General features: G+C 37.0%; 1 protein-coding gene and 1 long non-coding RNA gene across 3 annotated transcripts in view; one reads left to right on the plus strand and one right to left on the minus strand.

Moving 5' to 3' along the window:
• Window positions 1-1,250: 1,250 nt before the first annotated feature.
• Window positions 1,251-23,002, plus strand: LOC311590369. The gene is made up of 4 exons (XR_014776852.1): window positions 1,251-1,586; window positions 9,738-10,053; window positions 15,704-15,818; window positions 22,381-23,002. It is a non-coding gene; the product is annotated as an uncharacterized lncRNA (long non-coding RNA).
• A 1,646-nt stretch (window positions 23,003-24,648) lies between these two features.
• The window catches only part of GRIA2 (glutamate ionotropic receptor AMPA type subunit 2), a 115,103-nt gene continuing 114,331 nt past the window's right edge, over window positions 24,649-25,420 (minus strand). For both annotated transcript variants that reach the window (XM_084768803.1, XM_084768802.1), the window contains exon 16: window positions 24,649-25,420. This exon is cut by the window's right edge and continues 1,881 nt beyond it. The gene's annotated coding sequence lies outside the window, so the exon portion shown is untranslated.

A 25,420-nucleotide genomic window follows, 5' to 3' on the forward strand; every position in this document is an offset into this window, starting at 1 on the left:
TGGCTCCAGGTGTGGTTTTGAGGAATGGGGGCAGCCTTGTAGTATCTCACAACCTTTACTAGCTCCTTTTCTATTAGTACAAACAACAAACAATAACAACAACAACAAACCCAGTTCTGGTTTCTCAATGATTTCTGTTTGTTGTTGTTTGCTTTACCCAATTTCCTCAGTGACCTTATCTTTAAATTGTTCTACAGTTCTACAAGCTGAATAGCAGCTGTCACAGTCAACAGAATGTTCTCCTTCCCACGGGATTCTTCATCTGGCCTTTGAAGCCACAGCCCTTCTTCTCCTGCCTCACTCTTCAGTACTTTTTTTTTCAGCCACTGGCACATAACCTACATATCAAAAATTATGGTATAAAATTCTTAGATTAGTTATTATTCCCACTCTGCACAAGTCCCTCCTGGGTAGGACACATTCTTGCAGGTATTAATAGCACGTTCCTCATTTTTTCCTGACTTTTTATCTTTAATATTCCATATGAATACCTCACGGCATGCTTATCCATTCACCCAATGTATGACGTTAACTCCTTTCCAGCTTTTGATCAGGATGAATCACTAAAAACATTCATGTGCAGGTACCTGCATAAAGATGAATTTTCATTTGGGGAGATAAAAGCCTGGAAGCCTGTTTGCTGGGAAATCTATCAGAAACATGTTTAATTTATTTTTGATAAACTGCTGAACTGTGAGGTTCTGTCTCAGCTAACTTAGGCATTTCTGCCTCCTGCACAGTGTATTTGATATGGTCCCTATTTTCCATTTGAGCCACTCTGATAGATTCGTGCTGTTACTGCAGTGTTGTTTTAATCAGCCTTTCTCTAATGGTCATCCTCAACCCCTTCACATGTTGATCTAGATGTATATACCCTTTTTATTGAAATGCCTTTTCATGTATTTTAACCATTCTCAACCCGGTTGTCTATCTATCTTTCAGCTCTTGAATTTTTAGAGCATTCAACACTGGGCATATTGGACCTTTGCAAATATAGCCTTTCTCTCTATAGCTTGGTTTTACTTGTTTTAGAAGAACTTTACAATTCATTTTTATTATATGTAGATGTGCTAGTGTGAGTGTATGGTGCCTGCATGCAGGGGCCAGGAAAACACCAGATCCCTAGAGTTACAGGGGCAGTTACAATCCATTTGACATGGGTCTTAGGACTTGAACTGGGATCATCTGGAAGAATAGCAAATGCTCCTAAACACTGAGTCCTTTTGCCAGCCCTCTTAATGCTTTTTATATAGGAGTTTTCAGTTTTCATAAAATTAACTTGCTTCATTTGTGTGTAATCTAATAACTTTTTGACCACAAAAATCTCCTTTTTAAAAATTTTAATACTTACACATTACACTTAGTTCCTCATCTACTATTTATTTAAAGTTAATTCATCTTTCCTCTATACTGTGACAGGGAGCATTGGAGAGAAAGTGGAGTAAAGACATGGACAGACAGAAGTGCTGCTGCCACAGTAATATTTAAGCTGTGAGAAAGCTAGGAATTTGAGCTCCCCTCTGAGTGACTGACCTCAGCCAAGGCTCTCAACCATGTGCTAGACAGCAATTCATGGGGTTACCCAGGTAAACCAGGAGGCACAGCATTGTTCTTCCTAGTAGTGATCTCAACAGATTTATTTGAGAAGTGTTTATTATCTATTGTGAGGCTTTCCCTTTGGCAATCACGGTAGCTGCCAGAGAGGTCATTGTTTTAGTTCGGGTTAGGATAATGTTTTGAAAATGAGAAGAACTCGTTACTCATAGGCATGGGGGAAAAGGATTTTCATCAAGTCTTATGACATGTAAGAATCAAGTAACTCAGAAATATCTAATTGTTCAGCTACCATTGAAAACACTGTGTCCGTTCACTCTTCCTTATCCGGGGAGGAAAACAATTTTTAAAGAATTTGTAGGACAGTGATGTGAACTCTGTATTTCTAGCTGTATAGCCTGGCTGGGTTAACTGCATTCTTCTGCGTCAGTGAAACATTCCTAACTCCCAGAAGCATAGGCTAACATACTGGTGTGTGTATGTATGCCCAGCATTTGGGAGCAGGAGGCAGGTGGATCACTGTGAGTTCAGGCTTCAAGGCCATCATGGCCGACTTTTGGAGTTTCAGCAGAGCCTGGGTTCTGTCTTTGATAGCAGAAGAAGGAGTCTCCAGAAGCGTGGATGGAGACAGAGCTTCTATTCTGACCACTTAACCTAAGCAGCTCAGTCTGTCACTTTGAAGGGCTCAATAACTATAATTTTGATTTTTTTTTACTTATTTCAAGACATAAACAAAATGTTGAGGAAATTTTCAAACTGCTAATATATCTCAATTTATCCAGTTTGTGTTTTCTGCCATATTTGAATGACTTTATAAGTTTAAAAACCAATCAAATTTTACTAAAATAAAAGACCTGTAATTGAATTTGTTTTAATGAGAAGTTGGAAGTTACCACTTTTTTCTTATTCAATTTGGAACCTAATACTTAGCTAAAACATATTTTCACAACCTGTATTTATTATTGAATAATAAAATTGTGATTTAACGCCTCAATTAAAACTTGGCTGCTGTTAGAGACAAGGTGTTGTTTTGCCACCTAGGCTGGAACTTCCCTGGGCATCCTCCTGCCTCCCTGCTCCCAAGTCCCAGGATCACAGCTCTTTGCTAACATATTTGATGAAATTTTATTCTTGGAGTGTCAGACTTTTGAATGATAATTAAAAAGCATTTAAAATAACAAGAATGGGCCAGTAAGATGATTCATCTGGTTAAAATGCCTGCTACCAAGGCTGACAAACTGAGTTTGAGCCCCAGGACCCACATGATAGAAGAAGAGAACCAGGTCCTATAAGTTGTCCTCTGACAAGCTGCAGGATGTGTATAGTCACATTCATAAATAAATAAGTAAATAAATAACACTAAACTAAAGCAAAAGTGACAATGAAAAAGTGCGGCCCACCACGTCACATGCCCGTGGTTGCAAACCATGGGCGGTACAGGGAAGAGAATGACCAGTCCAAGTTTAAGGGCAGCCTGGCCTACAAAGTGAGACTCTGTCATGAAAACAACACAAAGCAACAGTAGCAAAAACAATGGCTGAGAGTGTGCCTCAAGGGCAGAACACTTGTCTAGCCTGCCAGGGCCTCCCAGACTCAGCACTAATGTGGTTCTACCAATGTGGTTGGCAGAAGGGACCCAATGTGGTTGCCAGAAGGGATCCAATGTGACAGAAAAGATCATTTGAACTCAAAAGGAAGATAGGTAAATTTTGGAAATTATATTTTAAAAAGTCTGAAACAAGAGGAAGGGAGGTAGCAGTGGGATACCACTGGGAAGGAGGTCAGAGGAGCATCCTTTTAGTGGAGCGCTGCATGACAACCAGAAGAGAGCAAGTGTTGTGGATGGGAATGTCAACACATGTGAGTGAGGTTTTGCACAACCTAGTTGGTAGTAGTCTAAATTTGATTAATAAAACCATGACTGATTTACAGGAAGCTAATTAGAGCTGACCAAAGGCAGACAGTAAGTAAACGCATGGAAAATCAAACGGACATCAAATAGAAGGCCACGCATAGTAATTCTTAACAACAGACGTAACACCATGGAAATGATTAGAACCAGCTTTCCAGCGTGCCCACGAGTCCCCAAAATGGACAAACTGCTGCAGTCCGTAGGCATAATCCAGAAAAGAATATGAACTAGGATGTCTGTATTTGCATCTACGTTAGGAGTAAACAATGAGAAAAATGATAATGAAGCTGAAGAAATGGACACAGATCAAATATAGTTTGTGCCTTTCCTGTGTGTCTCCCTGTGTGACGTCCACGCTACACTGTATCTGTTGCATCCATAAGCTTCTAGAAGCCTGTAGTAGCGATTGCATACATCTATGGAAATGACAAAACAATTAGAGTACCAAACATGGGAAACAGCACTTTGAACTTGTATGATTTCACACACAAAGGTAAAGGAATGTGATGCAGTGATCCTGCAGCTGCATACAAAGTGAACGCATCTCTGTGAGGAGTGCCTCTGCCTTACACTAGAAGGGTAGAAAATGGCCACAAAGAAGAGAAGGGGGCAGCATAGGTTAAAGTTCCCATGATCCAAGCCAGGAATTTGAATACGTCAGTAATAGCTAAAATGCAGGAATCTAGATCTCTCCTTAATGTCAGTGCAACAATTATGAATGAGTATTATACTAGGAGTTAAACTATGGTAGAGAAGGAAGCTAATTCATCTGGGAGTTAAGACATTTCCATAATGTGGCAGACTGGTGTAAGTAGAACAAAAGAGATTGTGGAAGGACAAATGTTTCTTTTGAATTCCGTATTTTTTTTTCTTTCTCAAAGCATAATTACTGTCATAAATATGCCCGTTTCAGGGAATGTGTCCCAATAACATTTAACAGTCAAAATAGTGAGAAAGAAGAAATGATAGGAGCCCAGTCATCAGCAATCTCTCGCTTTAGTTACTGTTAACTACAGCTGCAGCTTTTATGGCATCTGCCCAAGGAAGCCTCATCCCTAGGCTGCATATGATGGGGAGGGAACAATGCCAACAAGGCTGGAAAAGAAGCCAAGGTACCAGGGGAATACATTAATGCTGCTGCAGCTGCCCTTGCCACCTGTGCTTTCTCCCCAGTAATTCTACTACCTGTCCTGTGCTGCTTCTACATCAGAGGAGCGTGAAAAAAGCAAGAATTTCCAACCGCAGCTGATGAAAAAGATTTATCAATGGAAACAGATATTGATATACAATTTGAAAAAAAAATTGTAACTATACTCCCTGTGCTCAAGATGGTACAAGGAGGAATAAATAAGAGAAATACTCGAGACAGACAAAACTCACTTTTCTAAATAAATCTACAAGGTCCAAGATGAGAATGAAATGAATTCTTGTGACATATAGAAAGAAGACAGCAAAGTGCACTAGCCAGTCAGCATGGAGAAGAGGAACATCTGAAAGTAGCTGGGAAACTAACTGAAATATACGCAACTGAATTCCCATGAATTTAAAAAAATTGGGGCAGAAAATAGACTTATTTCAATTGACAGGCAATTATTTCTCATATTTGATAAAATCTCAAACTGACAGTTTCCAAAACTCAAACAACTCAACCAAAAAAAAAAATCATAGACTGCCCTGTCCTGAAGTTGGTGATAAGGAGAGATATTTAAAGACAATACAGAAAACCATGCACTTGAAGAAAGAAAGACAAGGAAGACAAATTCCTTCTCAGGAACGGCACACTCGATGAACAGTTTGGACTCTTTAGACAAAAGAAATATTTCCTTTGAAAAGCAAGATGACATAAAAAGTATTTTAGAATTCTAAAAATCGCTGAATGTGTTCTTTACCAGAAGACCTTGACTGCAAAAAATGAAGAGAAAGGTACTTAAGGTGATGTGAGATGCAAGCCTGCATCCATCTACAAAAGCTAAAGGCCCTTTGTAGATTTGAGGGTAAACATGAAGACATTTTCTCATTGCATAGCCATTTTTAGATGTAACTGCCAAAGTCGAAATCATTAACAGTGAAAACAACATCTGTAAAGAAAATCCATTATAAGGGCAACACAAAATTAAAAGAGAAGAGTAAATAGCCTTAGTGAGTTACAGGCTAGCAAGGCTATGCAATAAGATCTTGTGTTAAAAACACAACAAAAAATTAAAAGTAAATATAGTATTATGACGCACTAATTTTGTGCCAGAAATATTAAAGGTACCCTACAAAACACCAGAAGGACCACTACAGTAACAAAACAAAAATGCTATAGCTCATTACTAAAAAGACAATAAAAGAGAATATTTTATTTTCCATAGAGCATAAATAATAGAAAGGAAAAAATAGAAGGAAACTATAAAAATAACAAATGGCAGATTTAAACAATATTAATCAACATATTAAACATTTACCAAAATAATAGGCAGAGATAATAAAATTAGATTTAAAAGGTCAAGATTAAATTGCAAGCTACTTATAGTGAATCTACTTTAAATATACTGACAGAAATGAGTTGGAATATGGTATAAAGAAGATATGTATGTTAGCATTAACTTTTAGAACTAGAGTGTTTCTATAAAATGACAGAGAAAGTGATTTCAGGCACAATATATCATAAGAATGGAGAGCCTCTGTTCGAAGGGAACACACCAATCATTCATGAACCAAAAGTAGAAACTCAGGATACATGAGAAAACATGTTTTTATCTGACAAAAAGAGACAGAAAGTCGACAATGATTGATACCTCTACCCTGTCATCTCGGTATCTAAGGAAACAGCTAAGTAGACCATTGATAAAAATATGAATCTGAATGACCCCTCCAGCCACCTTGACCTGAGTGGTATTTTCAAGTCATTCAACTCACTATCCCCAGAGCATTCATCACAACTGGACTCAGGGATGCTTCATGGTTCTTAAAGTACTTAAGAAATATCAATTGTGTACTCAGATAAAAAAGAACTAAATTTGAATTCATAACAAAATGATATCTGCACTGTTCATGAATATTTGAAAAATAAGACACTTCTCAGTAACACTGAATTAAAAAATTTTAGAAAGGGATACAAGAAAGTATTATGACTAAAGTAAAAATGTGGCACGGAGATTCAAATTATTGTGATGATATTAAAATGATGCTCAAAAGGAAGTTTACAGCAAGAAATAACCATTCAAAAGAAATCTCAAACAAAACTAAAAGTAATGACAGAAAAAAAGAAAACATGATAAAGATCAGAACAATGGTTAGTGAAAGAAAAACACAATCTTGATCAGTATTAAAATGTGTTAAGTTTAATTTTGAAAACCAGTAATATCAATAAACCTGAAGGCAGATAGAGCAATCAGAGAAGGCTATCAACCCCACAGCACCGGGCGTGAGGAATATGCTATTATTCTTTCTTTTATAATTGCTGTAAGTGTAATAAGGAAATAGTATGAAAACTTTTATGCCAATAAATTAAACCACTTTAACAATATGGACACATTTCTTGAAAAATATAGACGATTGAAGAAGTTAACATTAAAGTCTTATGTCCATTAAATAAATAAATGAAATCGGTGGTTTAAAAATCTTTTCTACATTGATATTCCTGGTACCAAGAATTCTTTCTGAGGTGAATTCCCGCAAATATTACATCTAGATTGAAAATAAGGTATAGACATCAGTCCCTTTGTGGCACAGAGAGATTTACGTAAGTCTACTCTGTTGCAGTGATAAATTCCAAGACTTAGGACAACTGAGGAGAGGAGAACGTTTATCAAGCGGACACTTGAAAATGTTCACGGTCCATCAGTGAGGGAATTCAGGACAAGAACTGAACAGGATCACAAAACAGGAACCACAGAGGAACAGTGTTTCATGGCCTGCTCAACCCTCTCCTCGGCTAGCTCTTTTATACAGCCCAGTACTACCTGCTCAGGGTTGAATTGTCCATAGAAGAGGCCTCATATCCATCAATTAACAGTTGAGCCATCCTTCAGACATGCCTATGGGCCAGGCTGAGCTGGGAAATCCCTCAGATGACTGTGGGAGGGGTCAAGGTGACAGTTAAAGCTAGCTAGGATAAGGTTAGAACATTGTCCAGTAAGTTTCCCATTTACAGTTTTGTTCTGTGTTAGAATTAGAAAAATATTTGAAGGAGAGGGCACAAAAAAGTCATCTAAACACAAAAGGAATTATTTTAACCACATTTTTATAAAACTAACCATTATCTATAAAAATGATATATATGAATATGTTTATATGATATATTTATATGTGATCTATAAGTATGTATTGAATAAAACATATTTATAGGTATATTTTCATATTTGATATGTAAATGTCATGTTTATATGTAATTTATATCATATTTAAATTAAATAAATCATGGCAAATCAGATTAGCTATACCTTGCTCCATCTCACCTCCCTGCCACATACACAGGTTAACTATGCCAGCCAGGCTGTGCATTTCAGTGTGCTGCAGCTATATGTACTTCTCTCTTTGAGTTTCTTGTTCTCAGCTGACTTTCGTGGAGACCGTTTCTCTTTCATGCTGTTGAAATTGTCCCATTTTATAACTTAGTGGCAGTTTAGGACTCTAGAGTACAGCACGCTATCACAAAGATCCCATAAACTCTTGTTCATCTTAACACCACAAAAGCCTCCATAAAGCTCTAACTGTGATATCAGGAGATGCACTCTCTTCCTCAGATTCCTCAGGAAAATTAACTGAGCAATTATAGAGACATTTGGAAAGCACTGCTTTGTTCTTTAAAACGAGCCACGTGTTTAATGCTAAGGAATGTGACTTATTTATCACAGGGTGTTTTTCTTTTCTTCAAAATTAGTCTAGAGTCACATATTCTCCACATTTTGGCCAGTCACGCCCATCTATTATGACCTTCACATACTACAAAAAACTTGGATGAGGAGTGAGACCTACAGTAATCTGAATGGGGGAAGAAAAGGAGTTCAGACTGGCAACTGGATACTATATCACTTGGAAGAACAGCAGTACTCTGATCTTTCTAGGGCCTCTGACTTCTCCAACCATGTGTTCTCAGCTTCACTATAATACCAGGCATGAGTTCCATGCTATCAGGCAGCTTGTTGTCCAATCAGACACCTATTTGTCACCCCTCAAGGTAGTAGTGCCACTATCCCTTATGACATCTCAGGAAACTCTGAAGACTTGACACAGGGTAATTTAAGAGTGTGACTGATGGAATAGTTGCTCAGGTTGGATGTTGGGGAACAAAAGAACACAGATGACAGAGACAGGCTTGAAAGGACGTATAAGGAAAGCTGGCTTCAAGCAGATGCTTCAGATGAGAAAACCTTGGCCACCTCAAGGGACAATAGCAAGGAGCCACAGTCATAAGATTAGACTGACGGATTTGTAGCATCAGATGAGTCCCCAGGTGAGACAAGAGATGTGGAATCTACAGATCAAAAGAGAAAGGTTATATTTCTTTGGAAAAAGATGGAATTCCCTGGAGTGTTTAAGCATGTGAAATATGTCATTTTGTCTAAATTTTAAGAGATTCACCTACCACTGTGTATGTAGATACAGGCAGACAGACAGACAGACAGACAGACAGACAGACAGACACACACACACACACACACACACACACACACACACACAGAGAGAGACAAGGTCATGAATGAGGAGTCCGGAAGCAGAGGGGCTACTTAATCTAACAAGTTCTTCAGAGAGCTGATCATTTGTGGTTGAAAGTGACACCATCGGGGAGGTGGAGAGTTAGCTGGCTTTGCAAAAAATTTTGAAAGCAGGTTCTGATGTGCTCTTCAACCCCAAATTCTTCTCAAGGATTGGAGCCTGGCAAGACACAGAGCAAGGCAACAATCTCCTGTACATGTTTAAGCTGTTCTCAAGATCTGACGTCTGTTCTTGGTAACCTGCTGTCCTTCCTCTGAGTGCCCAAGAACAGACGTCAAAAGAAATGACAAATGCTGGTGAAAAAAAAAAAAAAGATCTGACATCTGGGTTCTTCCTTGCTGTTGCTGTGTGATCAACATCTCCCAGACTTCTTGCAGTCACTAAATTACTTGGCTATGGTATTATTTCCTAAGATGTGATTCCAAGTCATTGCACTGTTTTGAAAGTGGAATGTAACATTCTGATTTTGAGTTGGACCTATTTTCCCTTTATAGTAGGAGGTCAGCTTTTGCGATGAGTTTTTCGTTTCCAACAAGAATCAAAGTAATCAATTTCTCTTCATTTCTAGGGCTTCTAAAATGATAAAAACATATTTGATTTTTGTCATGAGATGGATTATTAATTACTGGTTTTTCTCTGAGGCTTCATATGCTTGAAGTAATTTGTTCCAAGCAATAACAGGAAGAAATCACAGACTGAAGATGTCTGGCAGTGACTCCCTAACTCTCAGTGGGTGGCAAATCCCTGTCTATAAAGCCTGACCCCCAGGCAACTCTTTCCTGTCTCTCCATCCCAAGACACAAGGAGATGGAGAAGAGCAGCATGGTGTGGCTTGGAACAGCTCAAAGTAGCAAATGCCACCTGCAGAAAGCCTGAAGGGTTTGGTAAGCAGTATCCGAACACATCCCTTATTAGAAATAAAAATCAATAACTTTTAAAACAAACAGGTTTGTTTCAAAACATAAAAAATAACCAAATAAATCAAAACACATTTTTTCTTCCTGATATGTTCCTGTCTACTGCATTTCCAGGTTTCCCTAAAGCTGCCACTTTAAGACAATCAGTTCACTGATTTTTAGTGTGGCAATATAAAAATGACTGTTCTTTAGATACTGAGTGCCCCAAAGACCAACTTGAAATATAAACCTTACGCTCCTCACTTGAATAATGAATAGATAACTAATAACTAAGTCACTAATAGAAAGTGAGTTCACATGCAAGGCACTACCTAAAATGTGTTGCAGGAGAGATTTTCTTTGGCATGAATAAGTTACTGTGTGACTGACAGTGAGTGAGAGGCCCTCAATGGGACTTTAGAGGGATCTCCCAGCAGGAGATGATGTTCCTTCATCACTTCTGTTCACTTAAAGAAAGCAATAAAGGGAAATTGAAACATGGGGCTTTCCTTTTGGAAATCATTGAGTAGAAAAAGAAGTCAATGATAAAAACGAGTCCATAGATATACTAGTCAAATCAGCATTTGTTAAACAAAATATATCTAGAATACAAGGGTTATAAAGCTGTCAAGATATGACAAATAAACCTGTAGACAAGGTTTATGAACAGCGTGCATGCAAAGCAATGGTCTTGATTAAATCTTAAATTTAGACACTCCTTCCTTCATGCTTCGTGATCATAAATAACATACGGCCATCTAGTTTGAGCTCCTTACAAAGGCTGAGTATTGTGTTATATATGTTTATATATATATATATATATATATATATATATATATATATATATGCAACTTGTGCATTCCGAGGAAAGGGATTCTATAATTATTGTTATTTTCTTGTTTTTAAGATAAAGCAAACACCTCCTAACTAGCACAGAATGGGTTCGAATTCAGAGCTGTCCAGTTGGACATGGCTGCTTCCCCTTTTCCACTGTTCTTTTTATTTAACTTCCTTCACTTTTCTTCCCTACTTTTTCTCTCCCTTCCTTCCTTCTCTTCCCTCCCTCTCTTTCTCTGTCTCTCTCTCTCTCTCTCTACCCTCTCTGCCCCCTTCTTTCTCTTTTTTGCACATTAAAGGCTAAACCCGTGACACTGTACTCTACTAATGAGCCACGTCTGCAATCCTCTTACATTTTGGTTTTGATTTTAAAGCAGGGTCTTAATATATTGCCAGGCTAGCTTTCAACACACCCAATAGGGCAGGGTAACTTAAATTCATGATTTCTCTGGCATTGCCTTCCAAGAAACTGCAACTACAGGCCTTTGCTAGCCTCCACACAAAATATTTTGCTCTTCATCATGGCTCACCATCTTTCCATACACTCAGCTCACCTATTTTTTGGGTGATATGATTTTATTTTTATTGACCACTGTTCTCATGATGATATGAAAAGGATAAAGGTCACCCATTGGATTATATGTCATCAATTGCAGAAATTTTAGAAATAAGGCTGAACTGTTGCATAAGGCTCAGGATTATGGGCTTAGAGCCTCTCATATTGTGTTTGTTTGTGTGTGTGTGTTTGTGTGTACATTCATATACTATGTATGTATTTATCTATGTATGTGTATGTATGTATGTATGTATGTATGTATGTATGTATGTATGTATATAGTTGGCTTTTTAATCTGACCCCTGCATTGTTCCCTTTTGCCTTGGGTATTCACTGAATAATGAAAGGATGATATTCAATACGTGTTAGTTTTACATTTTTGCTTGAATAAACATCAGAGAGGCTGTTAATTTGTTCTGTTCTGAATGACCAGGTTCAGCTTATCTGGCTTATCCTTGGTGACATCTGACACAGGAACTCCATCAGCCCCATTTTCTCTGAAGCTTGTTTACACTCCATGAACTCTTTTCCCTTGGATTTCTACTCATCTGGTTTTTTTGTTTTGTTTTGTTTTGTTTTGTTTTGACCTATTCCTCTTCATTCCCCCTGTGAACATTAGTACATACGCATCTGTACTCTGACCACCTAGGCTATACTTAATCAGGCCCCATGGTTTCAAAAGCAGTCTCTGTGATGAGTACACTGAACCATTATGCCTCTGCATAAGCGACTCCATAGGCCACTTGAAAGTCCAGATGGACATGGTTGGTTTCTATGACCCAAACACATGCATGGTTCATCTACCACTTCTCAATAAACCAGACAAATCGTACCACCAAACAACTTGATCTTCCCTGTGTCTTGGTTCTTTCCCACTTCCAGAAACAGTTCTCCTGCTTGGATTGCGTTTACAAGTTATCCATCTTTCAGATGCTTCTCCTCATGAGTTACCCCTTGGCCTCCCATAACAGCTCTCCAGGTCCTTACCTCACTTTGACTCTGTATACAGAGTTCACCCAGTCCTCCTGCCTATACTGAAAACCAATATCATGTAGTCATCACCAGCCCAAAAGTGAACAAATCCAAGGATCATGTCAAAGTCATTTTCCATCCATATTTTCTTATTTGATAAAGTAGTAGATGAATACAATATGCTTTAATTTGTGGGTGATGTGCACCCATTAAAATAAAATGCATTTCAAGGTGTTGGCATGGAGCGCCCTGTGATGACTGGTTACCTTTGCCTTTGAACCAAAGCCAATCTTAGTATGCAAATTAGGTTGTTAGTTTTCTTTGATTATGAATTATCCATTGGTATCTAATCCAATGTCTTTAATATGAGACCGAACTTTAAGATATCCAAACAATCAATGTTCCCAAATGATTTCCATTTCTTTCTTTATCTAGTTCTTTCTCTTTCTGTCTCCTTCTATCTTTTCTCTTTCCTCTCTTCCTATTTCAGACTCTTCCTTTCCCATTCCTCTATTTTTCATTATTTTACTTCCTGAGACAGGATTTCATAATTTTATCCAACCTGATTATCAAGTACTTAGGTCAACTTACTCTCCCACCTCTGCCTCCCAGGTAGTGATATAGTGGGTACAAGCTGTTAGGGATAATTACTCAAGTCAGTAGCTTTCTAAATTATTAGATCTATTTAAAAAACATTGCTAGACTTTTCACTCAGATATTTGAGGGAAAAAAGCTCACTAGTTTGTGGTTGATTTTTAACCTTGTTTTAGAGGCAACACATATTCCCTGACATCATGTGAGTGAAAGTATTCCACTTATCTTTATCACTTTCCTTCACTTACTTTGCCTTCCTAGACATTGTCACAACACAGGGTGCATTTACTTCTTTGTTTATTGCCATTTAATTTAAATGGACTAACTTCTAACTTCTATGAAAATAAATACTCACATTATTATGAATTTTATCTCTATATCTCCTGCATATAGTTGGTAAATATATAGAAACATTTCTCTTTATATCTTCCCCTACCAATAGAAATCAATCTTCCTGTTTTGATTGCCTTAACAAATAATGTAGAATAACTAAATATGTGTGATTGGAAATTTACTAGTGAATGCATGAAGTTAACAGGATCAGAAAACATAAATCAGGGATGTATGTGGGTGAGCAAAATTCTTATATCTGGAAAGCCAGGTGTTTAGTTATCAAAGAATCTAATTCACTTATTTTGTTTCTTGGTGACTATTTCTGAAAATATTTGCTCATTTTTATTCATTAAATACAGATTTCCTACTACAAATATGGATAATTAATTTTATCCCTAAATGGATGGATGGATAAATAGTGCCATTCGTCACTTGACAGCTAGAATTCTATTCTAGTAATAACGTGCAGTTAAGTTGTATTTGAGTAGTTCCTGTCATGACCTCAGTAAGTTTGACCAAATATGCGAGAGCTGCTTCTTGATGTTTGAACATGGGTTGCTTTGCTTTCAATCTTTCTTTCTAAACACAAAACACAGGAATACTTGACAGAATTTGAGAGACGAGGATCAGCGCAGGACTTAGCAGAAAGCTTGTGAAACACAGTGCAGAGCATTGAGGAAAATCAAATCCATCCTAATGTCTTTTCCTGTCTCAGGGATTCCATAGGTGCCTCTCCTGGGCATATCGTATCCAAAATTCTCTTCTATGTAAATTAGTTGGGAAAATGGCAGAGATGATCTCTACTCAATAGAACTTATATTGAGATACTTTTCAGCCAAGAGAAGGCAAACGCGGGTATAATTGCACATACTTGCAATCATTTGAGCATTCAAGAACCTGAAACAGGGGGATCATAGTGAGTTTGAGGCCATCTTGAGATTTATACTGAATTCTGAGCTTTAAGAATTCCTGAACAACATACGCATGCCGTTTCAAAAAATGACAAGACTGTCTTGCCAGGCCACTGGGGAGGGTACTAACTCAGAAAATATATTAAAAGGGGGGGGGCTCCCTTTTTCTGAGGAATAAGGAAGGAGGGCTGGGGAGGGAGCGACTGCAAGTAGAGGAGGAAAGGGCCTATGATCAGGATGAAAAGTGAATAAGTAAATTTTAAAAATACTGTAAACCTGATTAAACACTTTCTTTTATATTAAAAAATAATAATAAGAGTAAAGAAGCATGTATACACTAAGGAGCTACTTCTGATTCCTTAATGACTTTTCTCTGATTCCTATGTGCTTCCCAGTCATCTGATGCCTACCTCATGTGCTTGCTGTAAGAGTCAATGGGTTATGCCATTGTTTGAGCAAGTACCATGATCTAGAAATGCAGTGACAAGCTGCTGGGAAATTCCTGAAAGGAACATTTGAGTATGCACGGACTACGGAGTCCAGACACTGAACTCCAGCAAGTGGAGGAAGAAAGAGACTGCTCCAGCATGTGTCCTGGTGTCTTCTACTTCCTTAGGTTTCCTCCCTTCTGTTAGCTTCCAACACCTAACCTCTCCTTTCTGTAATTGCTAATTGCTCCGAGTCATAGCATCAGACACTGTCCACGTCATGGCTCCTATCTGACCTGTGGCACCTACTTCTTTTCTAAGATTATTTCTGTAAAGTTTCCCTCATAGACCACTCCAGATGTTCAAAATAGTATGTTTCCTCAATTCAATCTCACAAAGCACACATCTGTTATCAGTAACGGAGTGCTCAAAAATACTTCTTGAATGAATTAGCACATGAGCTCAATTTGCATCTCATAAAATAATAAAAGTTAGAATGGAATTGAGATGTATATAAGAGGTAAATAAAACCACTCTGTAGAAGACTTTGGATACTTTGTTCTTTCTTGCCATGTTGATAAAATATAGGATCATCAGAGCCCATGTACTAAAATATGGTTGAGTAACACTTTTTCAACATAAACTCATTCAGTCAGTAAAGTATAATTGAATAAACACACAGAAGTGATCTGGAACGTTTTGGGACTCTAATAACAGACAATTTAGATTGACTCTTTCTCAAGCAGCAATAACAAATATTAAAATGAAATTAATTGTAATTTAAAGAATAACAAATTAAGGGCCATTCAGGGATATTTCCTCTTGGCTTAATGAATGTTCAAAATGCCTAGATTGGTGTTATATGGTCATCACTATGAATTGCGAACTGGGGGTGGGGGATGAATGATAGAAAATTGTTTTCCAAATTCCTACATTTTACTAAAATGATGAAATTTACTTGTGTCTTTCTGCAAATGAGAACATTTATCTCTCCCATGGCAACCTAGGACCCAAATGTGACCAAAGGAACTTGTCTGAGAAAGAGGAGCTTTGACTGGAAACACGAGGAGGATGCTGAGGATACCTGAAGTGTCTATGAAGATTTCCAACTAGACCTGGAGTGTCAGTAAATGATATGGCCTAGCTTTATGTCATCTCACAGAAGCAAATGGATATACTAATAGCATCAATCTTATTTATTCTATGTTTTAAAAACTATTTATACATATAAAATAATGACTGGCACTTAACTGATTTTTCAATGTCTATTAACCAGCATTATTTGGAAGTGGGGACAGGTTATCGCTATATTGTATAGTCTTCCTGTCTTGGTCTCTCAAGTGCCAAGAAGTATTAGCAGTATTAGTAATACTAATATCAATGAACAGTTGGATGTCTTGGCCTGGACCTCAGAGCTATTCAGATACAGTCGAAAATTTCAATATAATGATGATCACTTATGTATAGGGGAAAGTGATTTTTAGAGGACAGTATAGTCTTATTATAAACAGAATTTACTCAGTGAAACCACCTATATAGAAATGAAAATAATCCCAAGATGTCTGAAAGGAAGGCAATGACAATGTTGTTGAAAAATAAAAATTCGTGGGATGAAAGCCGTCTTTCAGGAATGTGATCATAGTGTAAGATTTGAAAACAGCACCATGTTAAAAATAATAGTTCCTGTGGGAAAGTAATGGTGCATACTGAATTTGGCAGCACTTATTTGCAGTTCTCCCCTGGCTCCACACTTAGCATGGGAAAAGCTGAGTGGTTGGCACAGTTCACTCTTTGTAGATGGTGTTATCACTGTAGCTGGAGCATGCTTGTCAGGAAACTCACTCTAGGAAAAGTGACTTCATCTTTTCAACAGCTCACACAGTTATAGATCTGCAAGTGAACATTCTCATCTTTTCATTAAATATCTGGGGATGCTCGGTTATGCCTTGAGTACCAGTCTGGAAATTGGATGGGTTTGTGGGTTTTGATTTTAGAATACTTTTTATCATTTGAAGTCTGTTTTCTCAAGTGAGAGTGTACAGAGAGGCTCAGCAGCCATCACGTTGTGGTACAAAGCCTTATGTTACCTTTTTACAAATTATTTAACCTCTTATCTTTGTGCCTCAGACTCTTCATTTATAAAAGGAGAATGAAGGATCACAATAGTATATACTTTATAAATGTGGCACAGGATTTGCACTTAACTATAAACTGTCACATTTAATTTTTAAATGATTTATATAAGAACAAACAATGTTTAAGTAAACCACTGAGTTATATCAACAATCAACTAAACAGATTTTTATTAGGTTCAATACTTGAATAATGTCAGTTATAGCAAACCATCTTTGCTTAGAGTTCAGGGGGTTAGGAGGAGAATTTCCTCAAGCTACCTGACAGCCTAGGTATGGGAGATATTCTTGTACAGAGAAATAGAGAGAAAGGGGAGCCAAAAAGACTGAACAACTCTTGTCATGCAGATACCAATAAAGGAAAGAGGTATGGATGGGACATTTTATTTGAAGGCTAAGGGTAGAAAATGTAGGAAGGAAATGACTGTATATTTTCAACATTAAATGGCAAAATTTACACTTATGTAAGTGGTTTATTTTTCTGCCACTGTATGAGGAAAGATGTGCAGCCATCAAAATATGTAATAATGTAGGAGAAAAGAATTGTTATCTAAAGCAAGGGCATAACTCTAATGTACAACTTTTTCTTTGCTTTGATGTTGACTTATTAATGCATCTTTTATATACAACAATATATAAGCATAAACCCATTATTGTTTTGTGAGCTAACAAACTAAAGCTAGTATCTTAATAAACATCAACAATAAACTATTAAAATGTATATCTGACATTATATACTTGGCATATGATTTAAACTATGTTTATATTTTATGTAAATTGTTTTCAGATTGTTAAAAAGCAAGTGAATGTGAAGTCAACTCCTTCTTGCAAGACACTTAAAAATAATTTTTATCCAGCCTTCGAGCAGAGATAGGCATGTGTGTCTCCTTGCTTATAAATGGATAAAATGGTTTAGTTTCATCTTAATTACTTAAGGACCTAAATTTAAGTGTTACTACTTTTGTATATGTCACATGTACATATAGCAATCAATAACCTGAAACTCTACTAATACCAAAGATTATAATGTTTCTTCAACTGTTTCTATGCATATATTCCACTCAGAGTAAGGGAAGTTTCTAAGTACAAAATCAAATGCCAAAGTGTACCTACATTCCTTCAAAGTTATTATTTTTTAAATGCACTCCACGGAACCTGCCTGCTAGTACTTAGGTTGGTAGTATGCGAACAGAAAGGTCTTCTTTGGCAGGAGGAAGCGGGTAATGCAGTGTGGAGCCAGCCCTATGCAGTAGCCCTCTTTGCCCCTTATGAGTTCTGCACTACTGCCTTGTGGTTTCACCTCTGCATCTCAGAAAGGATGTCATCGGTGGTCTGGCATCTTGGAATGAACCATGATGCTTTGAACGGTATGTTGGTAACTCATTATCTTTTAAAGTTTGAAGATGATGGTTCAGATATTGGAGTGTATTTCTTTCATAACTACAGAAAAACTAATTTTGAAATTGATGAATAATTTTAGTTCCCATATACTGTCATTTTACTGGTGATGAAAATACAAAATAAGAAACAGTGTCACTTTGGCTCCAGAAGTCTTTCTCATGCTAAGACCATCTGATACCTAATTATAAACCATAAATCACAGAAGATTAATTCTGAATAATCAACTATTTAAATAAAACTAAATAAGGATGGAAATGCGGTATTCTTGTTCGAACCTTGGTGACTTTCACTCATGTTTTTCAACTTAAAGAATTTATTGATTTCTTAAACCCTTTTAAATTAGTCATAATACTGTATTCTAAGTCATTTAGCATATTTTGAGCTTAGAAATTGAGACTGTATTTTAACAATGCTTTAAATAATTATAAGAACAAATACTGCAAATGATATGGAATATTTTTAATACACACATGAACATACACACAGAGAAACACAAAAACATTAAATTAAAATGAACAGACATGTTGATCTTCTTTTTTAACACAAATAGCTAACACAATAGTGCATGTACACAGACTTGACAACCTTTAAAGATACAGATTGAACATAATAATAACTCTAAAATTACATTTTAATTTAAAAATGACCTATATAGAAGTGAGGGCAACACAGACAGTCCACATTCACTCCACTGAAAACTAAGGCACAGATGTGTAAGAAGTATGTGCAGGGGCCACTATGCCAACTATGACCTAGAAAATCCCATGATAATTGTTATGCCTCACTGCAAGCCATGTGATTTTGATGAAAACAACTATTCTACAATGTCTACAACAACCATCCAAACAGGGTTTGAATCGGGGCTGAGGCAGGAACGGGGGTGATGGATGAATACAGAAAGCAGAGGCAAAGTAGGAATATTAGGCGTTGATACTGTTGACCTCAATATTCTAAACATTTTCTTCAAGAAACTTCTTAATCATTTCCCTGGGGGCTATTTTGAAATCTGTGAATTTACACAAAAGTACTTTAAAAGATAAGAATCCAGAACATCCAAAACTTAAATCATAAAACTCCTATGAGAACAGGAATTTTTGTATCAGAAAATTATTGGCCAAAAGATGATGAGAAAAATATTATAGATACCTGAGAAATGTATAAATTGTATTATGAAGGTCAAATAAAAATTAATATAACTATGCATTTTTATTTTGTATTGAGATTGATTCTGATGTTTAGTAAATGTGTTTCTTTATCTACTAATACTGGTGACATAATGACAGGTAATAATTAAAATAATCGACTTTAACATGTGGACTGCTAATACAAATTTGTTTTTGTATCACATGTGTTGTATTTACATATATATGTAAAAAGAGACAAAGAATTTCTCTAAAACCTTTCTCATTTGAAGCAAACTGTTTGCTTTGAGTGTATGTATGATTTAATGCAAATGAAATAAATTAAACAATGATAAATACTGGTACTTTTTTTTAGCCATTTACATTCACAAATTCTGTATTTATCTGTCTTTGTTTGGGAAATTCCTGTTGCTACTTAAATTTCTACGGCAGTTTGATTTCAATATGGTGTTACCTTACGGATTCAAAAGTTTTCAAAAGCTATATGAAATATTCTTTTTTTTTTTTTTTTTTTTTTTAACACATTTTTATTGAAAATTAAAAATAATTCCTATTACATCTCATTTTCTATCCCATCCCATGCATCCTCCCATTCCTCCCTCCCTCCCACTTTCACCCCAATCCCCCTTCCCTATGACTGTGGCTGTGGGGGACCTCCTCCCCCTGAATATGGTGCTAGGGTACCAAGTCTTTTCTTGGTAGTCCTCTATCCTTCCTCCGAGTGCCATTGGGCCTCCCCCACAAAGGGACATGGCCAAATATGGGGCACCAGAGATCCTGTGAAAGTCAGTCCCCAGTCTCCACTTAGCTGTGGAGAATGTTCTGTCCCTTGGCTAGATCTGGGTAGGGGTTTGATGATGACTGCCCGTTTTGTCCATGGTTGGTGCCTTAGATCAAGCAGAATCCCTGGGCTCAGATCTAGCCATGAAATATTCTTATAAGTGAGATGGATTTTATGTATTGAAAAATTGAATTTGACTCTTTGAAAATACAGGTAGGAATTGTGATCTTAAGGGAGCAACTTATGTGATGTAAGCTTAAGCTTTTTTTGAGAGGAAAAATATGAGTCCATGTTAGAGAGAATTTCTAACGAATGTTGGCCGACCTTTGTCTTGCATTAAATTAGGATGGCTTCTGGAGGTAATTATATCATTTTTAATTGTCAGAGAATAATGCTAAATCCATATTATTTCTATGTGACTGGATTTTTAGAAACTTCTCAGAAATAGAGGCTTCGTATTTAGCCCTTACCTTTAATAAGTACTATTTAATAGATTCAATAAGCATTCCTTATGGAAAATGGGTAAATTAGTGAGTTACTGAGTGGATGTTCTCAGATAAAACTGACTAGTGTATTAAGAGGATGAAATCATTTAGAACTGAGTAACAAATACGTTTTCTGCACTGAATGGCACTCCATGCATGAGCCTCTTCAAGCATCATGTAAAAAGATACAGTCTTTTCATCATTCCGGAAACTGTCCTAGTATCCACACACTCCAGTTGAGGAGACACACAGAAGTGAGGGAAATGGGGAAGATAAAGCTAGAGTCCTGGACTTGACTCCCTCCCAAGGGTTTAATCCACTCCCCCACATTCCAATTTACAGTAAAATGAAATTGGCACATTAACCTGAAAGGAAAAAAGAAAGAAAGAAAAGTGACTAAGCTTATTCAGTCAATTCAGGCTATAATTAATTAAATAATCCTGAGTTTATGCACATCCCAAAGGAGTTTGGCTGTGAAATAGCAAAATTAGCTTATCCTTATAGTTAGTGAGAGAAAGGGCAGAGAGATAAATTCCAAAGTTCTAGGGAGTTGAATGAAAATAAAGAACAGACTGCATTTATAGTGAAGTAGCTATCAACCGCCATGATGGGCAAACGTAAGACTGAGTTCTTATTCTTCCTCCTGCTCCCTCCAGGAACTCTCCAGTACGTGGAGCCTTTAAGTACATGCGAAAATATAAACCGTCAGCAAAGTGTTGGATTACAGTTATGCGAGTGATCAAACATGGAGATACACAGATACTTGCTCTTTCATTTGAGAAGTTCCTAGTCCCTTGTTATGGTCATTACGAAAGACTTTGAAAGTATCAGTCTTGACTTTGAACATGATCTGCACTACAAGTGCTCTCAAAGCAGCATCCCTCATGAGGCTAGACAAAAATAGACGGAAAACACGAGCAAGGGGTGCAATGGGATAAGATGAATGAATCTAGACACAGAGGGAGATTTTGAAGTATAATAGATTGAAAAATGTCAGTTGTATCATCTAAGGGCACAAAGAGAATGTAAGCTATAAAGCAAGAAGAGAATAAATAAAGACAGGATGTAAACATTCACTAATTCTTAATGACCCCGATTACTTCTGGACACTTTTCTTAGAGTGTGTGGCTTTTTTTTTCCTTAGATGTCATGTTTACATAAATGTATTAGAACTACCACATACTTGGAGTTGCTGTGTGTTATCTGTGTGTTGCTCTTTACAAACCTAAAGAGTAATTATTGAGTATCTAACAAAATGTCCTGTGCCATGGTTTAGCCCAAACAATACATGAAAAGCCTATATATGTGTGTGTGTGTACATATATATATATATATATATATATATAATATTCACTATTTTACAGACCATCTAATGCTCCCTCAAACTTTTGTTCAGCATATCAGAGCAGTTTATGCATACTTACCCATCTTCCATGCTGGTGATGTCAAATAAGCCAGTTAAGAGGCAAAGCACCTTGTACATTTTTCCATAGTTAAAGCACATTGGCAACTTTCAGATACTTCCTTTAATAAACTTTGTGTGGCTCTATTCATAAAGATTTGCCAAGCTTATCTAATTGAGTGTCCAAAGTTAGTAGTATGCTATTATTGACGATGTATACATTTCCAACTAATGTTGATGCTATAAACAATTGTTAAGAGTCATTCAATCGAACTCCTCCTTATTCCACATAAATTAAAAGCAGAAAGGTACCTTTGACTTAACAGCACTGTTATTTACAGAACAGATTAGTCGAGCATCCAAAAAGAAATGCACAATCAACCTTATGAGCAGAAAACACCTTCAAATAGATAGAAATTCATCCCACACGAGAAGCGACTGAGTCACTAGTACTATACGGACAAGTACCTCCAGAATGCCGAGCAGGGAAGAAAGGAAGAATGGGGAGATGCTGGTAGGCTGGGGTCTAATGAACTGCAAAGAGGATTTCTGTTTTTCTTTCTTAATTTTTAATGATATTATTGGGGCTGGAGGCTTGCTCAGAGGTTAAGAAAAAACACTTGCAAAGGCCCCGGGTTTGTTTCCTCAGACCCATTTTGGGGGCTCACCAATATCAATAACACCAGTTCTAGCTCTCATGTGCCTGGGTTCACCTCTGCTGTCTGTCGGCACCTCTACTCACATGCATATTCCCACATCAGGCACACACATAAGTACACTTAACGTAAAAATAAAAGTTAATGATATAATTAAGGTTTGGTAGGTATTAGAAATCTCACAATACAGGCGGTAAACCTTAAACCCCTACCCAGATCTAGCCAATGGACAGAACACTCTCCACAGTAGAGTGGAGAGTGGGATATTACTTTCTCACATACTCTGGTGCCTCACCTTTGACCATGTCCCCTGGAAGGGGAGACCTGGTGGCACTAAGAGGAAGGATAGCAGGTTACCAAGAAGAGACTTGATACCCTATGAGCATATACAGGGGGAGGTAATCCCCCTCAGGAACAGTCATAGGGGAGGGGAATAAGGGGAAAATGGGAGGGAGGGAAGAATGGGAGGACACAAGGGATGGGATAACCATTGAGATGTAACAAGAATAAATTAATAAAGGAGAAAAAAATAAATAAAATAAAATAAAATACACTTGTGGACAGCAAAAAAAAAAAAAAAAAAGAAAAGAAAAAAAGAAAAAAAAAGAAATCTCATTACAGGAACATTGCTAGCAATTCTTTTCTTATTCTCAGCATGCTACTATGATCACCGAATATCCACAGTACCTACAGTTCAGAGATGTAAAATGGCTGCGTTTTAAGCAGACTCACCCTTGCCTTTGTGTGTTAAATACTTGCTACATTTAAATACACAGTTTTACAAATCTATGTGTAAGTTTGGAGAACTATAATGCTAGGATAACTTGAGAGCACATGGACATATGATGGGGCAATTATTCAAATGACCGGCTTTGTGGAAAAAAAAAAAACTAGTTAAAATGGAAGGAATTTTTTAAGTAAAATAATAAATGATCAATTTAAAAAAATCAAACCTCCACTCTACTGTGGAGAATATTCTGTCCATTGGCTAGATCTGGGTAGGGGTTTAAAGTTTACCACCTGTATTGTCCTTGGCTGGTGCCTTAGTTTGAGCGGGACCCCTGAGCCCAAATCTGCCTATCATAATGTTCTACTTGTAGGTTTCTAGGACCCTCTGGATCCTTCTACTTTGCCATTCTCCCATGCTTCTCTCATCTTGAGTCCCAATAGAATGTCCTCCCCTCTGTCTCAGTTTCCTGGTAAGTGAAGGCTTTCGTGGGACATGCCCCTTGGGCTAATATGCAGATATAAGTGAGTATATACCATTTGAGTCTTAGTTTCTCACATACTCTGGTGCCTCACTTTTGACCATGTCCCCTGGAGGGGGAGACCTTGTGGCACTCAGAGGAAGGACAGCAGATTACCAAGAAGAGACTTGATACCCTATGAACATATACAGGGGGAGGAAGTCCCCCTCAGTCACAGTCATAGGGGAGGGGAGTAAGGGGAAAATGGGAGGGAGGGAAGAATGGGAGGATACAAGGGATGGGATAACCATTGAGATGTAACAAGAATAAATTAATAAAGGAAAAAAATAAAAAAATAAAAAAATAAAAAAATCAAACCATAGAATGTCTAAAGCAGGCTACTTTCCTGCTCCTCAATGTGAGTACCATTGCAGACGTGCAGGCTGTACAGGAGAAAGGCTGATGACTTCAGGGCACCAGTGGAGTGGGCTTCAAAATAAGTGACTTATTCAGCAGAAACCTTTCTATTCACGTCCAAAGCACTTAATAAGCATAGGTGTGGAGTATCAGAATTACTATTCATCTTAAAACATACATCACACAGACATTCTGGCTTGATTACGTTCATCCTTAACTGACAAACTGAGCAGAGATGCCCTCCTTCACTAGAAATATCTGGATTTATTTGGGGGAGAATATAAGATAACACTTTTTGGCTTATCATTAGACTGATGTAAGTTAAGTGAAAACAAAACAAAAAAGCATCTTGGCTTTTTATAAGAACATATTTTATGTATGACTGAAGATTCCACAACACTCTGAAAAAAAGCCATCAGATGTTAGATTTAAAAATAAAATCAAAAGCATTTTCTGACATGGTACACATGAAAAGTTGGAAATCCCAGTATCTTCAGTAGAAGTTGTAGAAAGTGTGTGTGTCTCCTTGGACTATGACACCCACTTAACACAGCAGAGAATAAGGTACTATACTGTAAACAAAAGTACAGTAAAGGACAGTTGTAAATTTACATAAGAATAGTTCATAAACATTTTGGTCTTTCCATAACAGTTTATATAAAATGAATTAAAAAAAACCTTTAGACAGCTGTCATCACTCTTATTGGAGCACTTATCACTTATATGCACACAGACACATCTATACAGCAATACACTGATGCACTGTTACATGGAGATTGAACTAGGTTTTACTGCCTACAGCTGAGCTCTGCGTTAGCCAGTCAACATTATCCACACTTGATATACTCTTACATTGTGTAGTCTTGTCATGTCATAGCTATAAAAACATGAAAATATAACTTTACATTATTTCAATTATTTACATTAGTTCAAGCTTGACAGAGAAAAATTGATAAGCTCAATTTTTTTTTGGAAGAATAGGCCCAGAGGTACAATAAATAGCATTGATTGTATATAGTTATCTTTTTCTTATAATTTTTTAAAAACTCATTTTAAGTACAATATGGAAATAATTAGTCTGCAATTTGGTCATTCTAGCATTTATTATTAAAACTTAAAAT

The sequence above is a fragment of the Acomys minous genome (assembly GCF_964271855.1).
Source record: "Acomys minous genome assembly, chromosome: 19".
Lineage (NCBI taxonomy): Eukaryota > Metazoa > Chordata > Mammalia > Rodentia > Muridae > Acomys > Acomys minous.